Source organism: Hyperolius riggenbachi, chromosome 3, assembly GCF_040937935.1.
Source record: "Hyperolius riggenbachi isolate aHypRig1 chromosome 3, aHypRig1.pri, whole genome shotgun sequence".
Taxonomy (NCBI): domain Eukaryota; kingdom Metazoa; phylum Chordata; class Amphibia; order Anura; family Hyperoliidae; genus Hyperolius; species Hyperolius riggenbachi.
The window spans coordinates 144,124,637-144,134,242 of NC_090648.1; positions in this window are offsets into that span (position 1 = coordinate 144,124,637).

Consider the following 9,606-nt stretch of genomic DNA (forward strand, 5'->3'; position numbering starts at 1 on the left):
TCAGGAGAACAGACAAACTCTGTGTAGATAGTGCCCAGGTTGGAATTCAAACCTGGGACCCTACTTTGCATTTTTATTTAGCTAATATAAAAATGCATCAGTAGGATAAGGCTCTGCAGTGGTTCTATAGATAAATGATAAAGGGTCTATGGAAGATGGGTATAATCCATTTCATAATCACAATGTAACCCTTAACCAAGATACAGTAGAGTTTCAGTTACCCAGAACTCAACTAACCACAAGTCTCAACCAACCAGCACTAATCGGCGTTTTACTCACAATGGTGAAGGCTAATTTCCTAACCTGTTTATGGGCTCTGCTGTGTTTAAAGACTGGGATCCACGGCTCCCTCAAGGTTAATATATTTTCAATGACTGTATTTTAATATTTAATACAGAGTTCATGGTTGTATACAGAGTGGGGTATGGGACTGTGTTAGCTGGGCCTATTTTTAACATTGAGTCCTAAGCAACCAGAAAACACAAATATCCAGCATCAGCTGATCCCCGTCAGTGTCGGATAACCAAGACTCTACTGTTTTATGTACTTTTGCTGTTTGGCCATACCTAGGCAGATGTTTCATATAATATTTAGTTTTCCTGTTTAAAGTGACTCTCAGCTACCCAGACACCATAAGCATCTCCTGATGACCTACTTTTTCTCCATTGCATCAAACTCTTCAGATAGGTCACTGACTTGCTGCAGCTTGCTGACAGAATAATGGAGTATGCTCACTCTCATGAGGTCATCACTCTGCTAGCTCCCACTATTACAGAGACAACACTACATAATGCAGTAGAGCCCCATTTGCTCACAGCACTGCCCCTCCCGCTCTCTCTCAATCTCAGTCATGGTAAGTTATTGTCAGCTAAAATGAAGACAGATTCATATAATTTATATTAGCTGTATTTAAAATGATTTTTTTCTTTTTTATACTTTTCAGTCGGATTGATTTTTTAATATATGTGTTGGATTACAACTGTAACTGCATACAGTAAAGATGATTTAAGCATTTTCCAGCTACCCACAGGCTAATTATTTGACTGGGTTTTAGTTTCCTTACAATTTATAATTTACAGAAAAGGTTGACCTTTCTAAAAGTGAAAAAGGGCAACTATTAAGACAAACTCTCCATTTATTTTATTACTGGGTAATGTTTTAATCATTGCCAGTAATAAATATAGTAAAGTTTTATTTCATGATCACAGTGACAATATATTTTTCTGCTCTCTGATAATCAGAACATGACTGACTGTTTTTAGTCAACTGTTCTAAGATTCAGAGCCATTACAGCCGCTGTACGCTGAGTGGCCAAATAATAAGAGACACCCTCTAATAAAGAGTTGGTCTACCTTTAGCTCTGATCACAGCCGATAATCTTCTTGGCGCGGATTCAACAAGATGCTGAAACCATTGCTGAGGTGATGAATATTGGCCCATGCTGACATAACGGCAGCTCTAAGTTGGGTTACATTGGATGGTGGCATTTCCAAGCTTTGGTGTGATCTTTCAACTTCATCCCACAAATGCTCAATAGGATTGAGGACAGGGGACTGAGCTGGCCATGGAAGCAGGTTAAACACTGACTGATGTTCCTTAATGACCTGCTGATAGCTCCACGGCAATGGGGATTGCAAGGGAGCGCGTGTGCCGGTGCACACGCATCCCTGCTCTGATGACGGAGCTCCGCTCCGCCTTCAGCCTCCCAGCGGCGATCGCCGCTCGGAGACTGTCAGATGGCGAAAACGCCATCTAATAAGTCTGTACACCGATGCGATCTAAGGCAGCGCTGTACTGGGGACAGCCGTGTGAAACAGCTGTCCCTCTGGGGGACACAGAAGCGATCCGCTGTGATAGGCAGATGGGGGGGAGGTAGGGAGGGATATTTAAATCATTAAAAAAAATATGGAAATTTACTAAAAAAAATACAATAACTATTTATAAAAAATAAACACAACTGGGGGCGATCTGACACCACAAACAGAAAGCTCTGTTTGTGGGGAGAAAAGGGGAGGGAAATCACTTGTGTGCTGAGTTGTACAACCCTACAACAAGGCCTTAAAGTTGCAGTGGCCTATTTCTGTAAAAATTGCCTGGTCTTTAGGTTAACACCGCAGTCCTCAAATGGTTAAACCAATTTGAGACCAATCGAGAAAATCCTAAAAAAGTTTCAGAGATGCTAACACCAGCTCTTCTTGCACCGACAATCATCCCTCATTCCCTCATTCAAAGTTATCTTTTGTCTTACCCATGTTGACATTAACTACATTGTCCAAAGCTGAGCGTTTCTTATATACGCAATTCTGCGTTGTTACATCAACCTATGTCTCCAGTCACTGTTTGACTGGTTTACTTTTAAATAAGGTGTGTCTCTAATTTTTTGGGCAATCAATGTATAGTCTGGGTGCAAAAAACAGATTACACACCAGCTCTAAACTCTCATACAAGGACTGCCATCTGGCAAGGATTGGGGCTTGATCTCACAGTTGACAGTTAAGGGACGAAGCTGTATGGAGGGCTTGCTTGTCTGTAGGCTAGAGTTATGTTATGTTGCTATGCAGTGGGAGGAGAATAATGTCCTCGGCTACCATTCCCTTTCTCCCTGCCCTGATGCAGTCGTCCCAAGTGGTCTCTATTCTCCTCCCTCCTCTCTCTTCTTTGATATAATAAAGTTGTGTTTCTATGCCTGTGTTATCAGCAAGTCTGGTTAAAGACGTTGCTTTGCTCTGCAATAGGAAAATATATGTAAAACTGGATATAGCGTTGCTGTGTGTCGACATGTCCGCAGTGGGTGAGAGATGGATTCACATGTGCTTGTATGAATATATGATGCAGTCATATTGTTTAAACTTTTGATTCTATTTGTGATACCAAAAGTATGATTTGAGTCAAGCGTTCATGTGAGAGCAGATGAGATGGATTTATTATCCCCGCTCTGTCACCTCTTCACCCTGATTGGATGGCTGCAACTCCCATAGTTGTAAATACAGCATTGCTGCGTTAGGAGAGGAGGAGCTGAGGATTTCTTTTAAGAGTACGGCTCACATCTCTAAGCCCGCCCTGATGAAGCTTGGAGACGCCAAGTGAAACTAGTCGGTGATTGGTTGCCTCCATCCAGCCCACTGACCGCGGACTCGCCTGGCGGTGATGCGCTGGGGAACCTGTTGTAGCGCGTGAATTACGGTGCCCTGCCAAACAAGCCGGCTGCCTGGGCTAAGACCGGTATAGGGTGTACATACCTGCGGACGAACTGTCACAGGCGGGCTGGGCGTTTGGAAGAAGAGAGGTGAGAGAGGCGGGCGAAGACCATTGCCCTCTACCGCGTACTGCTGACGCGCTTGGCGGATCTCCTAGCCATTGAAGTCTGAGACTTATTGGTGGTCTTAGATTACACGCCGGACCGGAGCGCATCCAGGGGGGCCCCCCTTTGTGGATTACAGTTTGACTAGCCTGCCTGTGCGGCTGATTGAAATAGCCAGGTGAAATATCACTTCTATTCAACCTGCGACGGACATTTCGAGGTCGTGAGTATGGGAATTTACACACAGTGAATTTATGGTTTAGTATGCCAGTCCATTTCGAATGAGATAGTATTACGTCTGTTTGGAGGACACTGGACACTTTTGCTACGGAATCCTGTGTGTCTGAATCTAGGCTGCTTGTCAGTCTCTTGTTTCCCGCAGGCGGACTGGTCGTGTTGTTATTCATGGGGTACCCCGCAAATATCTGGATGCGTATGGTGTGAAGTGTGTCAGTGTGGCGTGGATGTAGGCCTGGTTTTAATTGACAACAGCGCTGTTGCTTTTATAGCTCTGTGTGCATTGTCTAGTTAGTCTTGCAATATATGTATAATAGTCAATAAAGTTATTCTATTTTGCATACACCGTTGAGTTCTAAGGAGCCCTTTGTTAATTGATTTGCATTCACAAATATGGCTCAGGACCATTGCCCCATCTGGTAAAGGTGATGTATTTACTTATATCCCTCTCATTCCCTACTCCCTATCCCCTGTTGTTGTGAGTTGATCCACCAGGCAGATCATCCACCAATGCATCAAGGGGGTTTGGGGGCCACCATACACATGCTAGATTATTGTCAAAGGGCTACCTAGCATATGTACAAGGCTTTAAGAGAACCCAAGGCAAATGCTAACAAAAAAGATACTTGCCTATGAATCCTTCAGAAGCTTCTTGTACCCTCCCTGAGACCACCAGCGCTACCTGGGACACTGTGGAAGTTTGCGGCTGCGCTTTTCAAGTAATCCTAACTGTGTTTTAATATGACCCAGGTGAGACCTGCATTCTTATCATGTGTTAGCAGACCATTGAATAAATAAAGTAATGGGCCCTTATTCAATTCACTGCTGCTTCTTCTTCTACGTTTTCTCCTAGGTGACATTTTCACACTTTATCAATAAAATCCCTTTATGCTTTTTAAACCACCGGCAAACTACAAAATACTCAGAATAATTTTGATAGTAAGTTTTCACCTACTATTTTAATTGCAGAATGCTAAAAGGTTATTTTAAACAGAAGATGGAAAATTATCTCCTGGGAGAAAACTTGGGAGAATAAGTGAATTTAATAAGGCCCATGGTTTGTTGGATGACTTAAAGATGATCAGTGAGTAGCTAATAATTCTGGTTTGCATGCTAATTTAATGGAAATTATATGCAGCTTGGAATTGGACCAATTATATGCACTTCCTGTTAATTTTGATTGGCCCAGTTCCAAGCTGCACACAATCAGTAATTATTAGCATCTCATTGACCATCTCTACTTATGACATAACAACTGGGGATGCCTTAGTAAATCAGGACCCTTGTGTTATTGGGATATCTACATAGGAGTACAGAATGGTGACAGAATGTGCACAATTTATAAGGCATGATTACAGGTTATACTGGATTGTTCCACGCTCAACCTCAGCAGAACAAATGTTTAAGAAAATGTTAACAATTCTGGCTTGCATGTAGATTTTTTAACAAAATTGCATTCAGCTTGAAATTGCATCAATCAAATGCAATCTCTCTCGATTTTTTTATTTGCTCATTTAAAAGCTGAATACAGACTGCACTAAAGTTGCATGTAAGTTGGAATTCTGAGCATCCCATTGGTCATCTCTACTTAGCAGTACTAGCTACTGTCACTAAGCTTCAGTAGCGTTTTAGAGATGTGGGGGCTTTGGGCATTTTCACTGCTTGTGTGCTGACTATTTCAATCTATATATACCGATAACTATTCTATTTATTAAAATATTGTCTGTACAAACCTTTGACCTCCTGAGGTCAAAAAAAAATTATTAAACGTGAACCCGAGGTGAGAGTGGTATGGAGGCCGCCATATTTATTTCCTTTTAAACAATACCATTTCCCAGGCTGCCCTGCTGATCCTCTGCCTCTAATACTTTCAGCCTTAGACCGTTGAACAAGCATGCAGCAGATCAGGTGTTCCTGACATTATTGTCAGAATTGACAAGATTAGCTGCATGCTTGTTTCTGGTGTACTTCAGACACTACTGTAGTCAAATAGATCAGCAGGGGTGCCAGGCAACTAGTATTGTTTCACTTCGGGTTCACTTAAAAAAAAAAAAGCCAGGGTGGTGGTGGTGGGTGAAGGGTGTTCACAGTGAGAGTATTTAAGGGGATGGAGAGGATTGCTTTAAAGCGGTATTGTCACCAAAAAAATCAAATTTCAACAGCAACTGGTCTAAGTGTATTAAGTGATAAAGATGCTCCTCCTGCATTCAAAACTTTCAAAATGTTTTCTGCTGTTATGGTTTGGAGTTATCACATTCTTTAGGAGCACTGGCCCTAGTGCCAAACAGTTGAATGCTTGGAGTTCTTTTTATCTATAATATATTCCTCCTCTTCCATTCATTTCCCTGCCTAGCTGCTTATCAGAAACACCCTCTGATCACTTGTGTTTACAAGCAAGGCTGAGGTGACTCAGTGATTGGATGTGTAAATAAAAAAAAGACAGTGCAGTTCCTAGTATACACCTCAGTGGGAGAGTCTGAAGACTCTGGGAGGAGGGTAGCTAATGAATACACAATGAGCAAGAGAAGGGAGGCGGGAAAACAAGAGTCAGGGAGGATATGATGTCAGCATTAGCTTGGCAAAATGGCCACTGCCTAGAATAGGTTTTTCCTTTATAAAACACACAGGAATCTTTACATGAATATCACAATACATCTGTTATGTAAGTAGAAGTAGTATTTATCTACTTATGTGTTTTTTATTTATTGGTTAGCATGGGTGTCGCTTGTTCTTTAAAAAAAATCCTGGTCATGACCTTTCATAACAGTGAAGAAAGTTAACCACAGAAGAATGCTATAGAATTTTTTACATCGATTTTCGCCACACACTGCACAGTTTCCTGTACAATTTGATCGTAAAAAAGTGTGTTGAAAGATCGAATCTGAATTTTTTTTTACTGTTAATGGGTCTTTTATATCTAATTAATCTAAAAATGTATCACTCTGTTCTCTGTAATGTTTGGTATACTGTATCTTATCTCAATAAAAATTATTGGAATATAAGCCAGGGAATGCAACCATCTTGTGTGTGTGGTTTGTATCTGTAGAAAATCCTGGTCGCTCATTCTTTAGTGGATACAGCATTTTCTCTCACTTTTTTACATTCCTAAATTCCATAGCCCATATGCAGTTAACTTTTTTCTCCTGAGTTTTCTCCAAGGAGATGTTTTCATATATTTTTAATACAATACCATTTGAGCTCCAAGTAAAGAGCTACTTTTTCGATGGCTAGGTGCTGAAAAGTTCATCTCCATGAAGAAAACTTAAGAGAGAAGTTAAAGTGGACCCAAATTAAAAATACAAGATTTCAGAAATAAAATCTATTTTCTAAATTATAATAATAAATAGCCTTTTTTTCAGCTGCATGATGACAAATATAAAATATTTTACATTTATTGGAGGAATCCCTCCCTTCCTTTCAAATTGCCGGGATTTGTCCGGCAAACTGGTGGAGTAGATGGTGTCCAGCAATGGAGGAATTGCTAATGGCTGCCCCCAGTATAACCCTAGCTATGAAAAGAGAAGGATGAAAAGCATGCACCGAAATGATCATAGGTTTGAAGGAGTGTTTATTTATCTTTGTATGTGTCAGAGTGGTGCAACTAAATATTTTTAATTAAAAAAATGTTTGGTTTGGGTCCGCTTTAATTGAATAAGGGGCCATGTTTCTGATCTCACTCACATAACCTACTCTCTAGTACTGTACAGTGTTTCTCAAACCTGTCCTCATGACTCCCCAATGGTGCATGTTTTACAGGCAGCCTCACCTATGCACAGGTGGGGTAATTAGTGTCTCAGCTAGGTGGATATATACGTATAATTGGGTATAGCCCTTTATAGAGTGAAGGATCAAAAACACAGTCCTTTTAAGGGCAATCAACCTTGCCCGTATAAACCTTAGTTACTTTACAGAAAAGGACATAGATTCAAAAAATTGAGGAACCGGAGTGCAGTCTTGTTGTATCAAAACCTTGTAGGAAAACTTTATTAACATGTACAGACAAAAGATTAAAAGAGGGTTTCTTCAATTCCATATAATAAATCTTCATATAATCAATGGTACATCCAAAAGGAGAAAATGAAGCTGATGGAACTGACAAACACTGTTCTGGCTTGGTTTGATTGTGATTTTTAAATAGACGTTGTGTCTTAAAGGCAACGACACATGTTCATTTCGGGCTCTTTATACAATAAATGTGCCCTTCATCAGGCCGTAACACAAGATTCTACAAAATAAACAATAAAAGAATGTTAAAACCATGGTTCCATACAAACATCTCAAAAGAGAAAGGGAAAAAGAACCATAGAAGTGATTAGTGGTATGTCTTGCACCTGGTTCAAATAAATTCTATGAACCGACATACCAGACAAGATAGGTGTTAAGGTATAGAATTCAAACCCAAAGATTCATGAAGACCATAGGAAGGATGTTATAAAAGTTTATCACCAAAAGGTCAAGCCCATAGCTCTCCACATAGAAAATAGAAAGAGAAGATGAGCTATTTGGAAGCCAGCAACTAAGAGGGCTTACATCATGGACTAGTAAATATCAGTCCGTGTGCCCATGCTTATACCCAAAAAGAAGCTCCAAACACCAGAAACTGTAAGGCTCTGAGTGATAGATCGAAGAACACTAGAGAATAGAAAGATTTTCATAGATATATATCATAAAAATGCAAAGAGACAAACCTGTATGGCTCAATCAAGAGGAAAAAAGGCCAAAAGTATATAGAACAAATGATACTGGCATCCGAGCCCACCAGATGCACAGGGTGGTCTGCAAAATTACATACAAAAAACATACATTTAAGACCACCATTCAAAAAGGTTATTATGCCTCAACATACAGTACCCAGAAAAAGCCCCTCTGTCCGCAACAAAAATATGTACTAAAGATCAATTAAATGGGTCAAACAGATCTATGTATGCATGCATTAATTTATACCAGAGTATATTGATATCCAAACCTTCTCTAACCTGACCATAGTAGATAAACTACTAAAGATAGGATGTAGCAAAACATTGCCTAAATCAAATACAATCAGATCACGTAGATATGCAGAAAGGTGCATATACTCACACTCCCCAGGCGTACAAGAGGGATGGCGCTGCTACAGAGGAGGCCCGATATGGAATGGCGTCCCACGCTGTTTAAATACTATGTCCAGCGTCCTCAATGGCTGTGTGCGGCTGCGCACACTGCTGTGTGCGACTGCGCACACCGCCATCCAATAGGGGAAGTCCGCACTACCTCCTCAAGATTGGATACCAGCGTAACCACGCTGGAGCGCATCGTCACATCCGCCGGACGTGACGTCAGCGCAAGTAAGCGCCAATGGAGACAGAGCATGGTGGGGAGTAGGAGGGGAAAGGCGATCACAATGATCGCCCAACCACTCCCCCCACGTAAAGCGCAGAAAACAGAGCGCTCAGGTTTAATTAAGACCTGTAGACCAAAACAGGAAGAGCTATATACACCACAGTGGAGCGCAATGCCTGCTTGAACATATAAATCAATGCAACCACAGCTGGGCACATAATAGGGACACCAGCCCGGGGGCAGAAGTCCACAACACATAAAACATGGGGCATAAAGGCAAGACATATATAATGTAAAGCATGCCACATAAAGGGGTACCCAGAAACAAACTTAATCTAAATTACCTGGATATAGTAACCAATTTATCACATTCAAAAAGGACAGATGTTAAGTCTACCCTAAGTGGCCCAGAAATATAAATCGCCAGGCACTACATATTGAGGCACAAAGAGAAAGAAAGATTATTGTTTTCTTTTACCACATAATGAGCCACACAGTTATGTCAATACACTTCCATGCAGGTGTTCAAATTCCCTAAGAAGCAAAAACAAAAACAAAAAACAGAGAATCAGATAACAATAGGTATTTCACAGTCACTTATTGAGGTCTATAGTCAATATTTAATCCAGCAGGGTATAGTGTTTGTAGGAACCTAATCCACCACGCCTCTTTATGGAGCAGGATCAATTCCCTATCACCTCCTCGTCTAGGTGGTGGTACTATATCTAACACACAAAATCTCAGCTGAT